The 16,366-nt window shown below is 37.7% G+C and overlaps 1 protein-coding gene across 4 annotated transcripts in view; it reads left to right on the plus strand.

The window, feature by feature from the left end:
- Positions 1-844: 844 nt before the first annotated feature.
- Positions 845-16,366, plus strand: part of pak7 (p21 protein (Cdc42/Rac)-activated kinase 7) — a 90,260-nt gene continuing 74,738 nt past the window's right edge. For 2 of the 4 annotated variants that reach the window (XM_015394409.1, XM_015394416.1), the window contains exon 1: positions 846-1,240. The gene's annotated coding sequence lies outside the window, so the exon portion shown is untranslated. Of the gene's footprint in view, positions 1,241-16,366 lie in introns of all 4 variants that reach the window. The other 2 variants (XM_015394401.1, XM_015394426.1) reach the window with 2 other exon arrangements.

The raw sequence follows: 16,366 nt of genomic DNA on the forward strand, positions 1-16,366 counted from the left end.
TAGAAGCCACAACAGCTGCTAAAGGGCCCTCAACAGTTGTTAGGAATCGCTATGTGTGCCCTTTCTCTTCTTCCGCCCCGCCCTTCAAAAAGTCTGTGCACACCACTGGTTTGAAGAGCTGCAAACAGAGGCGTAGCCAGAAAATCCTAATCCTAATAGGGGTGGCCAGTCAATAACTAATGTACATTGAGGGGTGGCCGAAAGGCGCCAGAACCTCACAGTCAATCTACAATGTTCCAACAGGAACGAGCACAACATCCATATTTTCTAAATAAAAACTGACTATATTTTCCTGCAGCCTTTGCTAACAAATAGACACATATATATTTAAAAATCCATGCCGTCTAAATAAAAGGAATAGTAGTCTTTCAGGTTTGAGTTCTGGGGCGAAAATATTTTACATTTTCATTACCTACTTTTATCAATAAACATTCTGCAAAAAAAATGATACTTAAATGTACTAATATCCACATTAAGTGAATTTTATGTTATTATTAAAGTAGTTATTTATCTATCATTTCAATGAAGACTCCTAGATGACTTACACAGACATATAATATTCTCTTTACCCCAAATAACACAAAATTTGGTTCTGAAAAGAGCGTGAATTATTTATTTATCATCTTTAATGTTAGTATATTGGAGTGCATAATAAACCACAGTGATTCTGTTGTAAAGTAATTGTTAAAATATGACAAATTTAAATGTTTAATAAGTTTGAACTTTCCCTTTGAGAGTATTACTGCTGCTACTATCTGTATTAGAGAGAAAAAATGTTAGGGGTGGCCAATAATTGGCTAAGGGTGGCTATGGACACCCCTGGCCCCCCTTCTAGCTCCGCCCCTGATTGATTTATATTTTAAAAAATGAACCATTCCCCTGTTATTTGTTTCATTCTTTCATTTTTATGTCCCTATAAAAAGAAAGCCCCCCCTTCAGTAAATTGAATCTAGAACCCCCCACTGTTCCTGTTGTCCAGTATCCATGAGAGGAAGCAGTGTGGTGCTGCACAGTACAGGTGCTCCACATATCCAGTCAGCTCTCCGCCCTTCTCTGCGCTCATTCGCTCTCCCAACCAGCCCGGATGTAGCGCACAGGAGCGCACAGTCCTCCACTCCAGAGATAATAACATGGCGCTGGCAGACACATAACGGTGCTCATCACACTAATAATATGAACAAGATCAGACCAAATACAAGCCGTCGGGACATGTGAGCTCTTCGACCCCCAACACAAGCAGGTAGGAAGATGTTCGAAAGACGCGCTTTGAAGATGCGATTATGCTCCAAATAAAAGCCAAATGTGCCTGCTGCTTATCTTCTTCCACTGGAGAGGGGTAAAAAAAAAAAAAAAAAGCTGCTTTGCTGAGGTGAAATGCTGGTCTGATGGTTTAGATCCCCGGTTCTCCGTCCGCAGGCTTAGGTTCCTCCTCCATGCTGAAAACAGCAGTGTCATTCTGGGCTGCTTTGCGTCGCTGCTTACGATGCGTCCGTGCAGAAATAAATCTGTCATTTTCTAGTGCATGTGTGTGATCATGGCTGTCAGGCGCTCCGTGCGTCGGCCGCTGTCCTTGGTGTTGAAACGGGTGGGCAGCTCACCTATATGCACGGTGCTAACACTTTCCTATGCTCTCCAAGCTGTCGTACAAACAACCTCTCTAATGCCCAAACCAAGAGGAATTGTTGTCAATCCTTGGAGGTCGACCGGAAAAAAAAAAATACTACAACCTTAGAGTATATGTGTGCATGACTATCCTTATTGCTACATGTCTTTATTGAAGCATAAGAGCATATTTTATTCTTTATATTCACTCTGCTGCACATGGCAGTGGGAATGTCATTGTAAAGCATTTGATTGCACTGCTATTTTTAAAGATGTATTTTTGTGCAAATTCTTGCAGACAGCCTTAGTGGGATGTAGCTAATGCAGGCCAGGTAGGGGCAGGAACAGATGGCCTGTTTTCAACTTCAGTCTGGATAAGAATGTGTAGACGAAAATTAAAAGTGGTGGCTTGGCACTCTGAGCAGGGGTTCCTCTCCCTAAGCTCCTAATTGCCCTAATAGCAGCACTGATCACATGGGAGACAATAACAGGCTGTCATGAGCCCCTAAACACGGAGAGACCACTGACAGTGATGTAAATATAAAGGAGGCTAAATCAGACCTCTTGTTAGGGATTTTTCTTAGGGAAGGATCTTTGGCAGGATCTAATGGGAGAGTGAATTATGTCTGACCAACAGAAAAAAAAACCCTGTTATATTAAGCATTTTAAAAGTAAAAATTTTAGTTTTTTTGCTCTGGAACCTAATATAGAACTCATGAACCTCATTTTTACACCAATCAATTGGCTGTAGATTGGATATGGCAAATTTCTATTTAACCAGCTCAGATACATTTTTTCCTGTTCATTAAATGGCTCAAAAATGACTATATCTATAGAAATGAAATCAAAACAAATTCTCTCCAAAGATGTAATATGTATAAAATAACCCTCAGCCCGGTAGCCGTTACTTGGGAGACGGATTTAGATGCAGTATTAACACTTAAAACTATATATACCAGAAAGCCAGTAAGAAATCTGCTCTGTATCAGAGCACTTCAGCAACATGCATCCAGTTATGCATTAAAGATGCCCACTGATGCATGGCTGTTGACAGGATGCATCGCTGCACTACTGATGTGCATTTCCCTTCAAATGTAAAAAAGATTAAGAAAAATAAATGAAATTGGCATCATTCAGGAAATGCTTAATCTTAAATTGGTTATTTTATAAATTTATAAAGGATTTTATACAGAAAACTATTGTGCTCTAATATCTTGTGGTTTGGTCGCATGTGATTCAATTAGTTGATGCCCTGTCAAAATAAACAAGAAAACCCCCAAATTTCTCAAAGAGTGATTGAAACTGAAAAAATCTTGTAAGGTTTTTCCATATTCAATGTACATCAGACTTCTCTTTCAATATGGTTCCATATTACAAGAAACTGTGGTAATAAAAAAAAAAGATACTAGCCTTAAAGCAATAAGACTGTCAAGTTTTGAAGCACCGATCTCTGCTCTTCCCTGTGAGCAGTGGGTGGTTTGGCCAGCTCTTCCTGGACAAACTGCTACAGTTGCCTCAGGTTTGAAGGGTTGGATCTTCACAGTGTATTTTTCAAATCTTTCTACAGTTGTTCATAAGAACTAAATTCTGGACTCCAATGTTGACAATGCGAACTGTGAATGGGACTATGCTCTCTGACACTTTGCAGCATATCCAGAATCCCATGGTTTTCCACATGCTGAATGTTACCAATACCCGATGCAGCAGATCAGCATCCTAAGAGGTATCTCTGCTTGTAGGAAGGTGAAGTTGCATAGAGATGATTTTGTTGCCCTCAGTTTTGGCATTTGTATCTATAATTTTTCTGAGCCCTGTTTTCTCTGGCCTATATTCAGTATGTTTCACATATTAATATCAAACTACTCTGTCTCTTTAACGCTGCTGAAGGGATGAATTAAAAGTGCTTATAGAGGTACCTAGAAATCTGTCATCACAGGTTACATCTTTACCAAGAACATTCATTTATGTAATTTCACATTTTCAATAGTTGAGTCTGTCACAGTATAGGAATGCATGCACGTGCTCAATAATTTCTTCAAACTGGTTAATTGTTCATAGGGAATGGAGCCTTTTTTCCAATGCTCTTGAAGAGTTCCAACAAATGTTTCCGTTTCTAGAGCTGACCTATAGAAGCGGTATCAGAATGAGGTTGTCCTGTATGGAGCTGGCAGCATGCCTCTTTAAATGCAAGGTTTTCCGTTGCTCTAGTCCTGCTGACTCGCCAAGGAGGGATTTAAGGGCGCTCTTTGTACGTCCTTCAGAAAATGATTGGGTGTGTTACTGTAAAACCCGAAGACACTTATAAGCTGAGTCAATGTGTGGGTCTGCGTTCGCTTGCTTGCACCTTTCCTGTTTAACCACTCTGTAATGTATTCAGCCCGAACGCTGAGCACAACAGCTTTACATAATGATCAAAGCTTGAGGGATGCCAAAGCATGGCTTCAGCCTGCAGTTATAATAATAATAACCTTTGAAGTTATCACAATCCCACAACCTCATCCTCATCATACATCATACTCCCCTTTTGTAGTCCTCGTTCTCTCTCCGTTTCTCTGTGACACACCCACGCATACATACTCACATGGACCCACTCGAAGGGCCTCTTCTGTTGAATGTTTCTGGATGTGGGGTGAGCACTTGAAAGAGGAAAGTGATAATGAACACATGACAAACTATTTTAGTCCCTATAGCTCACCACTAGACTGCTCTCTGGTGTCTGTGAGGAGGCAGCCTCTGCTGTTTCCACATTTCCACAATTACATAAGAGTCAGAAGGAGTCGTACACACAGTGATCTAGCCAGAAGAAGATGAGCTAATGCTACATGTCTCTGATGGTGGTTAGCACTGACTAACTCTTCTAAAATATTTCCCATTTTGTCATTTTACATATAAAGTAGCAATACTTGTGATGCAGAAGCATGGAAATGAATAAAAACGTATGAATTTGTGTTTAGGTGCCTGTGTTCTCATATGGCCAAATGAAATGCAGTGCAACCATTTACCCCAAAAAGTCACCTCATTACTAAAATAGAACACTTTTGGTTAAAGTTGTAAACTAAGAGCATCATGAAAACCAAGAAAGGCCGACAGGTCTGGAATAAAGGTGTGGAGAAATTTAAAGCAGGGTTAGGTGTTAAACTGTATATTGATGTCTGGATATCTCACTGAGATTCAATTCAATTTAGTTTATTTACAATAATCTCGGGGCACTTTACAGAGACACTGAAATCAGACTGGTGGAAGTTTCTATCAAGTAAAGCCAGTTGATTGCATCCGTTCATTGACTTGCATGACATGCGCCTCGTGGATGAGCTTTTTGTGACGATTTTTGATTGTTTTGGTCAGCAATCCCTCGCACCAAGGATGCATCCAGTGACAGTAGAAATAAAAAACTCCCTTTTAACAGGGATAAACCTCCAGCAGAACCAGGCTCACCCTGAGCGGCCAGCTGCTGAAGCTGACTGGTGTTCAAGGAGACAGAAAAAGACTGAAAAATAAGCAGAAATACAAAAGGTAATTGTTAACTAGCTCCACAGGTGACCCTGTCCAGGATTGAGATGTAAAAAAGTCAGTTAGGTAAGAGAATCTCCTATCATAACAGCTGTTAATCATGCATTCCACATGTCTAGTCTTTATGGAAATGTGGATGGAAGAAGGTTTCCCAGTAGAATAATCTTGCTCCGGTCTGATGCCATGTTTCATTTAGGCAAAAAAAGGTATTGCAGGGAAACACCACACCAAACACACACCATCCTCCTCAGGGGAACTCTGCTGGCAGAATCATATTGTGGGAGATTTTTCAGCAGCGACTGGAAAGCTGATTAGCTATATGGAAATAAGGATAGAGCTAGATAAGACTCCAAAAGACTGGGGTGGTGGTTCATGTGTCAGCGAGGGAACCACCATCACCATGCAGCAAGAAGAACAAAGGGATGCTTTGGTTCAAAGCATTCATATTGATTAGTCAAAATGAATAAAGTTCTAAATCTAACTTATAATCTTTGACAAAACTTTAAAATTTTCTTCCACAGATGCTTTTCTTCCAATCTTTCAAACTATTTTGCCTAGACAAATGGAAAAAATGTGAAACTCCACCTTTGCGAAGCTGTCAGAGACCTCCCCTATAAGCCTTGCAGCAGCTTTAGTAACTAATGATCTTTATTCAAACAAATATGAATACGTTTTAAGCTTTACAAGTATTTTTATGAAGCACGGTTTAAAAATGTAAGCATAAAGTTAGTGGATTATTATCAAAAAAGGTTTTCCAAACCTACGCAAGAAATGTTTGATTAAAGTGTAAGAGAGTCAAGTAGAAAAGAAGGAGGGGCAGATGTTAGGTTGAGGGTAAAATAGAAGAAGAGAAACAAATGAGAGGCAGGTGAACATATGCAGAGGGAGGCACTGATGGTGAGATAACATTCAGCTCAGGAGGTCAAAGGAAAGCAGCAATGGGTGAATAAGACATGGCTGGGTGTTTGACAGGGTGTGTGTTTGGAGGATGATAATGAGGAAAAGGAAAAGGGTAAATAAGGGAATCAAAGGGCCGAAAGAATAACAAAAAGACAAGTGTCCACAGAGGGAGCAGCTGCCCGCTTCTCTTCGCAGGGGGACCTGCTACATCCCACTTCAGGCACAAACAAGTAGTCTGAATGCCAAACCCTTTTTTCAAATATCAGCACTTTTGTCAAAGGTTATTGCATTTTGCTGTTTTTTTCAGGTTTCTTGTGTTTATTTTTTGTGGCTTTATATTTCAGTAACAGAATGTTGCATTTATTCATGTCAGGAAGGCAGAAAAAGAGAGAATCAGAAAGAAGGTGTGGATATAGCATCACCTTTGAACATGTCTTGAATGAAAATAGGTTAGTTAGGCTTACATACAGATAAAAGGGAGATACATTGCTCTTACCCCATCTTGAGCAATTTTGTACTCAGTGATACTTTGAAACCTCCATCTCAGTTCATTTACTGTCTGAAACTGGACGAGCCTGATTGGCACTGTGCTAGAAATGTGTGTATTTGTGTGTGTGAGCACCGGTCGTAAGGTTAAAGCTTCAGAGGGCGCTGATGAAGAGGCCTAGTTAAGCTTGATTACCCAGTGATGCCTTGAGGCAGCAGAGTGCTGCATCTGCCTCTTCTACTGTGAGCTTCATAATACTGGGCCTTACAGTTTTGTCATCCACCCTCAAGGCTTAGGAGGCAATGTTTTGGTGGTCATTGTGTTTGGGGATTTTTTGCGCTTTATATCCGTTAAAAGACATAAAAAAATATTTAAATTTAGCAGCATCTTAATTGGTATATTATTTGTCCCAAACACAGTCCTAAAGAAATTAGGTAACGGGATAGAATATCCAGCTCTTTATTTGTTTCTGGGAAGGAATTTGATTGAAATGCAATTAAACAACAACAAAAAATCTTTCTTTAGTAATTGAACAAAAGATATGTAATTGCTTTCTACTGAAAGACAGAATTAGGAGAGCCTGCCCCTGTTATTTTTAATGTTATTCTATTTATCTGAAGTATCCTTCTACTCTGTAATTTTTCTAAAAAAATTACAGCGGAGAGATGTTTAAAGGGATTTCACGTACATTCTGTTTAAAACCCGTTCACAGCATTGTAATGAAATCAGAAACTGATTTTAGACTCACAGACTATATGACGGCTACAGAAATGGCTTCCCTAACCATGATGCCACCATTTCATCCCTTCATGGCTGGCATGTAAGTTTTCTCTTTGCATACTTTTAGCTTGTGCACAAGAAAACCTGTAGGGTTCACAATGACATTTTCTTTTTTGAGAATAATTTTGGGCATGCTGACAGTTGGTTTGAATGGCCCCCACTTGTAGATTCAATTCTGCACATTGGAGGTGCTGATTTCAGATTAGTTTTGATACCTTTTCTCCATCAACTACCCTAAAAAATAACCTCAGACACAACTTCAAAAACTCTCTGCAACAGTGGGAAGTGCACCATACTAGGATAAAATTATTATTTTTTTTAAATGTTTCAATCACAGAGACTTGAACTGATATATACTTTGAGTAATTTTCTAATAAATGAGGGATTATACTAATACATTTCTAGGTATATATGTTATTTTGCTTTTACATTTTACAGAAAATGTTATTATATTAGTTGAGTCTTATCATTGTTATATTGATGAATATTTAAATTAGATTGAGAATTATTAATAAAATATTCGGCTGAAGGGATGTATTCATTTTTATTACATATGTGTGTTTTAGCCCAAGAAATTTTTGCTTGTATTGCTGGTTTTCATGTAGAGTATACTGTATATATTTATATATTAGATAAACAGCTGTTTTTAAATTCGGATTTAAATTGGTAAAGTTTGAATAAACATTAAAATGTTTTTTCCAAGACTGACATCTCTAATTTGCAAATCCAATTCTTTCATCTTCATTATTTGTTTTCTTTCTTTAAGCTGGCAGATATATATTTTTTTCTTGCACTTAAAGGAGAATTGCTGTCAGGTTTAGTCATGCCTCTTTTGTTCTGTAATCTCTGTTGCACACTGCAGAGTGTGCAACAGAGACAGTACAACAAAAAAAGCATAACATTTCACTTGGAACAATAGCGCTAAAAATCCCCATCTTAAATAGCTTTAGCATTTTGAAAAACCAAATCTTTTAAACCAGTAGAAAAAAAATCTCCTAAAAAACTAATAGAAATACCAAGATATACTAATTTGCTTAACGAGAGTGTGGCAAAAAGGAAACAGTTTTTTCCTCTTATTTTTTTAAAGACTATGTGACACAGTTTGGCAGTGAAAGAGGGACTTACTATTGTTAAGGGATCTACTATTTCTAGAAATTTTCTTATCACTACTAGGTTGCCAGGCGACCAGGAAAAGCTTTAGTGCTGTTGATGTTTTCATCCATGCCTGATTCTTAGGTTAAAGAAGCATGCTTTTTATGACGCCAAACTATTACTTATTTGAGATAGTTTGTTCAAAAATTGTATTCAACATATAATGTAAAATATATAGTAAAATCAAAATTATTTTGTCTACCCTTAGCTTGATATTTTATTTTTTTATTTGTATTTTACATTTTCTTCATATGCCTTCACTGTTTTATGCTGTTAAAACCCAAATAATACATATTTGCTTAAAATTGCAAGCATGGCTCATGGTTCATATATTTTATCAAATATAATTTCTAAAAGTAGCCCACCTGTTAAAATCTTATCCAACCTAAAGAATAAAAGTAGCAAATCTCAAAGTTTCAAAGTGAATCTCTGCACTCGGAAAAGTTGCTTTGCTCTTGCTTGTACTTATTGTATTGCTGCTGCCTGTTTTGTCTGGGACTGGGTTACAGAGGTAGCAGTCTCTACAGCACAGAATCCCTCTGCCTATATCCTTCCTTCAGCTCATCTGGAGAAACCTGTACTGTTCAAGAGCCATCCAAGACAGATTGTCCCGCCAAAAGATCCTAAGCCATACCCTTGGCCTCCTTCTGGTGGGACGTGCCTGGAATACCTTTACAAAAGGTGGCAGGGTGCAGATACCTGAGCCACTACAGCTGACTTATCATGATAAAGAGAAGCAGCGGTTTTACTCTTAAACCTGCTCTAAATGTTTGAGCTCCTTACCCCATCCCTAAGGATGCTTTACATCAAATGCGATCCAATGACCGAGCAATCTTTATACATAATCCCTATGTAGAGGCCTGTGCAATATCACAATAGTGCAAAGCGATATGCCCACCTATGGCTATAACAGAGAGGAGAAAGAAATGCAACAAATGTGATGGATGCCCAGCGACTGTTGCTAAAGTTGAAAACTTTTCTGTCAAGTATGAATGTGGCTGTGAGCGCGGTGGAGACAAAGCTTTTTTCAATCAAAATGAAAGATAGTAAAATACTGACATAGGATAACGTAAGGAATTCTCTTTAGAGTTTGCTTTTAAATAAGCCGTTTTATTATAGCCCTTAAAAGGATTGTTAAATCTTTCATCAGTCGTCCTCCTTCCTTCTTCCAGAGCTGGTTCTCGCCACCCACCGCTTCTTTACTACTCTGGTGCAATCTCTGCATGATGTTTTGCTCCAATCTGCCCCCCTTAGCTCCAGCAGTACTCCCTGAAGGCTTAAGTACTGCTGAAAGCAACTGTCATCCAGACGCAACTCCTGAAGGGGATTGTGATACTCTCTAAACTGGTTATGTCTCTGGAGTTCGACTTTACTTGCTCCGTCCAATCCAGGTTTGCCATACTTAGGTTGTTGCCATGCTACAGACCCTGAATGTTATGACAAATTTGCTGACATCCATTCTGTGTGAATGCACCATAAGTGAGGGTCATACTTATCTGTGGAAGAGGTTCATCTCAGCTGCTTGCATCTGGGATCTCGTTTTGATCATGATTTGTGCTGTGCCTAAATTACTGCAGCAGCTGCATAATTTAGGCACTGGTCATCTCCCACTCCATTATCTCTTCACTGGTAAACATTGAGAACCTGGAGAGGGCAAACCTCCCTCTTCCCTTGAAGAATGATGGACCCAGACATGGAGGAGGACTTACCTTTATCTCAGATGCACAGCTTATCACTGGGCAGGAGAACTTCATCAGCAGAGAAAAAATCTTTAACATGGTGCACAGCAAACCCAACATGCTCAATTCAACACTGTCAGATTTGATTTTAACACCCTTGAAGTGTCTGTATGGTTCCAAACCAGCGAGTGTTAATTTGACTCTTTTTGGAGAGTTGGCATTGTAACTCTTATTAAGTGTTAAATAATAAATCTTTCTGGAGTTGATAATTTAACACTTAATTACACCAACTAGTTGTTAGAATTCTAATATTAACACTCTTATGGAATGTTTTCCTAGCTACATAGGAGTCATTCTCTACATACTAAAAAATTTACTTTTCTGAACATATAAAAATCCCTTTTGAAAAATAAATAAATAAAGAAGCAATTTTGTTTTCAGCAAATATTTATTTCAAAAGTGCATCACAGTTGGAAAATATTTTTTTCAAAACATGTAACAATGTGGAACCTTTGCCAATTTCCACTTCAGTACTTTGCTTTGTAACCAGATTCTGAAGAGAAATAAATTTAAATTAAAAAATATTTTCATGCACTGCAGAGGAGCTTAATTTCTCAAATTAAACAGCCGTTTGCTGCATAGATTTTATCTTCTGATAGACAGGGATTCACGCAGCTCCATGTGTTCACCATAACATTTCCCAAATCATTCTTTTAGGTGTATCGATGGTGATGAGTTTAGCCAAAAAATACATAAAATATTCATCTACAAACCATTTTCTCAACACTATTGTTACAAAGATTACAAGTTAGCTAAACATGGTTAAGCTATCACCAAAGCAATGTAGCTACTACATTGTGGCAAATAACTATCACTTGGCTCTATCTTCACTCAAAAAAAAAAAACACCATAGAGTTAGAAAGCAAATAAAAAATGTAAACCATCTGAGATAAATTATTTACTAGGCTGGGTAAAAAGGTCTGTATGACAGCAAAATGGAGAGCAAAGTTTTCCTCAGCTTTGTTCGGTACCTGTAGCATTGGAGGCAGAGTCTGTCAATGTACCCTTTGGGTGTCAAATCCACTATAGGAGTTCAGAGTTGATGGACAAAGAGTTATTTTTTCCATTTTTACACCTCCAGATTTATTATGTAACACTATTTTTAACACTCAATTTTAACAACTAACATGTGACACCTCAGATATAATTCTATTAAGAGCTAAATTAACACTGTCTTTGTACAAAGTCTACTAACACCATATTATTTAACACTTTTCAATTTGCTGTGTAGAGGTGTTTCAGAGCTTGGATTATCTTAAAGGCTATGTTTTATAGGACTTAAATGCTCCAGGTAGGATCTGACATGGTAAACAGGCTTGAGGTTATGGGTCAGACAGAGAGGTTAAAAAGCCTTTATGAAGATGAAATTGAGGCTAGTGATGTTATCCAGCAAGGCAGAGCCATGGTCTCACCCTGGAGTGAGGCCTTGGGCTCATAGGTAAGTGCACGGTGGCCAGGTTACTCCTTCAGGACCTTGTCAGGCCAAACAAAACAATAAATGCAAGGTTATTCCCCAGCGTTCCTACCACCTACAGGAATGAACCATAAGGCAGCAGTTTAAAGAAGTCCAGGCAGCAATCAGAGATGAAGGCTGAAGTGACCTGATCTCTGGACTCCAAAATTAGTTTTGAATTTGAATAATTTGTTAACAGTGATTGTTGGTTACACAATAATTAATGACTCTTATATGTTTTGGTATTGTAACAACCACAACTGCAGTGTTGCTTATTAGGATTTCATACTAAAGACCAACTATTTAATTTAATGTTTAAAACAATTTAATGTTTAAAGAAAAGTTTACAAGGTTTTAAAAAACTCTTTCAATAAAAATGAAAAACTTCTTATTGATGCACTACTTTGTTCTAATACATGAAGACCAGTTAAAATACTTAAGCTACTGTTTAGAGCACTGTGTGGTATAATGCTTCCAAACATCAATAAATCACAATTTAGCAATATGTCATAAGTGATGTTGTGTTCTTAAAGGATGTGCTCTGAAAAACAAATGATTCTGCGAATTTACTGACTTTATTGCTGTTTTGATATTTGGAACCAAACCAGTTATATTAACTTGACATTTTTTAAGCAAAAAAAATAAATAAATAAAAATCCCAAATGGTGATGCTTTGTTGAGATATCTCTAGGCAGAATAATCCGTATATTCACAATAGAATTGTTTTTATAAGTATGTCGGGTAAAACATTTTTTTCAGTTCCAATATTTGATATTGATCGGATCTTGCAATGATGCTTGGACATTTGGAGAACTTTGACATCAAAATTCCTGATCATTTTAAGTAGCTGACATGGCAGAGTAACTGAGCGCTTTGACCGTTATATTAGGCTGTAGATACAGTAGAGCAATGAAACTTTTGTTGAAAAAGGGCTATTCTCAAACTAATTTTGTGAATTAGTCTTTTTTTGTAACAATACAAGCTAAGTGATCAAAGCATGAGTCTTTGCTCTTGGTTGGATTGTTAGGGATGATTGGATGACCTACTACAGAGAGAATGATTTGATGCATGCTTGGAATACCAGATAATGGAAGCTTTTAATTTGAAATGCCAGTGAAACTCAGGAGAAAGCCCTCTGATTTCTACTTCAAAAGTCCTGACAAGAGGAGAGAGAAAGATGGATGGATAAAACTTAGGGAAAAGTGTGCTGAAGGGATCTCTGGAGTCACTTGGTATTCTCCATCGTATTGTGAGTCAGCACGGTGTTCGTGGCAGTCATCAGCAGCTTCTCCCTGTTTTGTCCTGTGATTTGAGATCAGTCAGGTGGAATTACATCAAAGCAGACATGAATAGGGACATTCATTATGGCTCAGCTTGATTCGTCACCAACACCCATATTCCACACCCCCTTGGGGAGACTTCAAAGGTTGATGATGCAGGCTGCAATTGCACTAAAGTTTACATCACAGAATCCTCTTCACATCCACCCGGCATGTGCCATCTGTGAGGTAATCATGAAAAAAAAATGCTGCAGTGGCTCATTCTGACCGCACTAAGTCTGATCCTGATCAACCTAACCTTTGACCCTCTGCATCTCTGTTCATTTTGAATTTCTACCAAGAGGATTTTGAAAGCTAAGAACTGACTAGAAATCACAATAGATCTAAGTAAACATATATCAGTGTCATTTAAGCTTAAAATAAAGGACATTAATGCCACAGATATATATTACCTGTTAGATTTTGTTGTTTGAATATTTATGCAATGTAAAAAAATCTGATTTTAGAGAAACTCAGTTTCCTTCACAGACATGCCTTGATGTTGTGAGAGGTATGCTTTCTATGGGTTTGAATGTGAGGAAAGGAAGCACGTTTTGTGAAAACATAATTTTCTAGCCTTTGAGTTGTTTTTTCTCTGATAAAAGAACACAGAATCAAACAGTTATATTTCCTGATTCTGATGCATCCTGTTTATATTAGAGACAAAGATGTTCTACTGTGATGTCACCATTTCTTTTCAAGTTTCTCTTATACAACGATCAAATGGTCATATGGTGAAAGTCATATTGCTTTATTCATACGTCCCTAACTTTTCAAATATTAGTTCCAAATATCCAGCATATGAGGGCTAACTTCAAGAGTGCAGACAGAGAATCTGCACACCTTAGAATGACTGTAAGTGATAGTGTTACTGACTCGCTGCTGTGACTTTGAGTGGGTTTTTTTTATTATCCAACAGTGGCACATATTTTTGGAAACTAATCTGATGTGTTCTATCTTTTCAGTTTTATTTGAAATGAGAAGGTTGTTGAAACAGTTTTGATTGTACACAAGTTGGATACTTCACACAATTTGCATTCTAAACTAAAGCAATAATATGGACAACATTGCTTTCTGGCTTTCAATATCCTCTAGTTTCAATAATGACACTTGTGTTACATAAAACATCGACCTCAGATGTGCTAGTCATAATATGATTGCATATTTTCTGCTCAAAGAATGGATTTAGTTATGTATTTTGTGTTTGCCCAGAATGTAGCTTTGCAAAGTAACTCTCAAAATGTAACACAAGCAAACATTTGCTCCCACACTGACCACAAAATGCCTGGAATCTCATTTCCCCAGACCATCAAACTTAAATCTTTATAATAAGCATAACAGACAACACAGAGCTTCATTGCGGTTCACTAATTATTAAGGAGGGATTACCCTCTGACCAGATGACAATAATTTATTTCAGGCCAAACAATCAAATTCACCCCTAACATTTGATTTGTGGCTCCATTAGAATTGACTCAATTAAATTCCCAGTTTGAGCTTTCATTCAAGATTCTTGCTATGCCTCTGTTCAAACACATGCTGGTTTGTCAACACTGAGATCGTCTACTGGACAACTGTACTTGCATAGTAATGATGAAATTTGAGTGGAGAGTTTTGCAACTTGGACATGGTTTATCTGTTCCCAGCTGTGCTTCCAGTGGAGAATGGATGTCTCAATACAGTGTTTTTTTTTTTTTTTAAGTAGGGGAGAATTAAACCTTTTACTGCAATGTTTTTTTTGTTTTGTTTTTTCGTACTGCATAATAAATCACATAAGGAGATGCATAGACATAAGAGCGAGAGCTGGAAGTTTTGCATGAGCACATAACTATGCACTAACATGATAAGTATACAGTTTTAAGCAATGTCGCACCTGGTATTCTGTAAAACAGAAATCTCTTTGTCTATCTCAGTTGATGAAAACATTTGATCAATATTATAGTAGTGCCCTCCTTGATGCTTTGGCATGAAACTGCAGGCAATTTTTAGAATAGAGTGGTTTAAAAGCTAAATTCTATTTTTTTGTAATATAGAAATGCAAGATCTTCCATGAATATCAAGTGGAAGGAAAATTAAGTACCTGACATTTTTTATTCAATTCAATTCAGTTTATTTACGGTATATAGCGCCAATTCACAACACATGTCATCTCAAGGCACTTAACAGTTTACAGTTCTATCTAAGGAAAACCAGTTGATTGCATCGACTCATTGACTCGAAAGCAATCCCTCACACTAAGCATGCTTGTAGCGACAGTGGAGAGGAAAAACTCCCTTTTAAGAGGAAGAAACCAAGCCTTTTTTCAGTCTCTTTTACCTTGCTTTCCTCAGTAAAAGTGTAGTTCAAGTAGAACTTACTTTTAGAAGACTGGTGAATAAACATGAAGACAATACAAAAGAGCAGACAGGTTAGGTTTGGGTGACTTATTTGGATTTTTGAATCTATCGTCAGAAATAGGAAGACTGACACAAGTAAAAACCTGGCAATACATAGCTGTCCACCTTAGCTGAGGAACGAATATTAAACCAAGTAGCAGGTAACTCCTGAAAAGCTGCAGAGATGAACAGCTGAGGTAAGAGAATGTAAACAGGATTGCTTTTGACCATGTCCATTTTCCATATATGCATGAAGTAGCACCAAGTAGAAAAACTATACCGCAATAATATTTTTTTTGCCTTTATGCAGAGTATTCTACAAACTACTATGCGCACTACCCTCAACACACACCATCATCATGCTTTAGGGGTTCAGGTGGACCAGGAAGCAGATTTTTATGTAGGTCTAAAAATTGGTCTTATTGGAAGATTTTATTCTTTAGTTGCAAAGCTGGTAGATATAGAAAGAAATAATCACTTTCCAATATTTTTAATGTTAATAAATGAAAAAAAAAAGTGTCAGTTTTCTCTGGTCCAGCATGTAAGATCCTTATAAACTACATTTAAGGTGCTGATTGTAAATTGAGCAGGCATTAAATCAATCTTCTTGTTTTCATGCTACATGTGAGGTGGTAGAAAGCTGACTTTCCATGCTGAGTTACATCACCTCTGTTTAACTGTGCTTTAACAGGTGTATAGCTATTTGTACTGCAAGGAAGTCAGTTTTATTGCAGCTTTTGGTTTTACTGAAGCTTCTTTAATGTTGCACAGCTTTTGTTGTAGATCGCTCACATGTAGCTCCAATTAATCCTGGCAATTTTTCCTTTGAACCCCCCTGGTGTGTTTAAGAAGCACAAGTCCTCAATCAGCATTACAGAGGAGATGTGAAGGAGGAAAGAGGAAGGGGAAGGTGTATGCCGCTGCAATATAAATTGGCTGCTGGTCTTTGTTTTAGTTCCTTGAGTGTCTGCTAGCAACTAATGAGAGAATATACAGAGAATAAGAATTAATCACCTGAGCTGATTTTTAGGTGGATTCTGGTGCAGTTT

The sequence above is a fragment of the Cyprinodon variegatus genome, unplaced genomic scaffold (genome assembly GCF_000732505.1).
Source record: "Cyprinodon variegatus isolate N-32 unplaced genomic scaffold, C_variegatus-1.0 Scaffold25, whole genome shotgun sequence".
NCBI classification, from domain to species: Eukaryota; Metazoa; Chordata; class Actinopteri; order Cyprinodontiformes; family Cyprinodontidae; genus Cyprinodon; species Cyprinodon variegatus.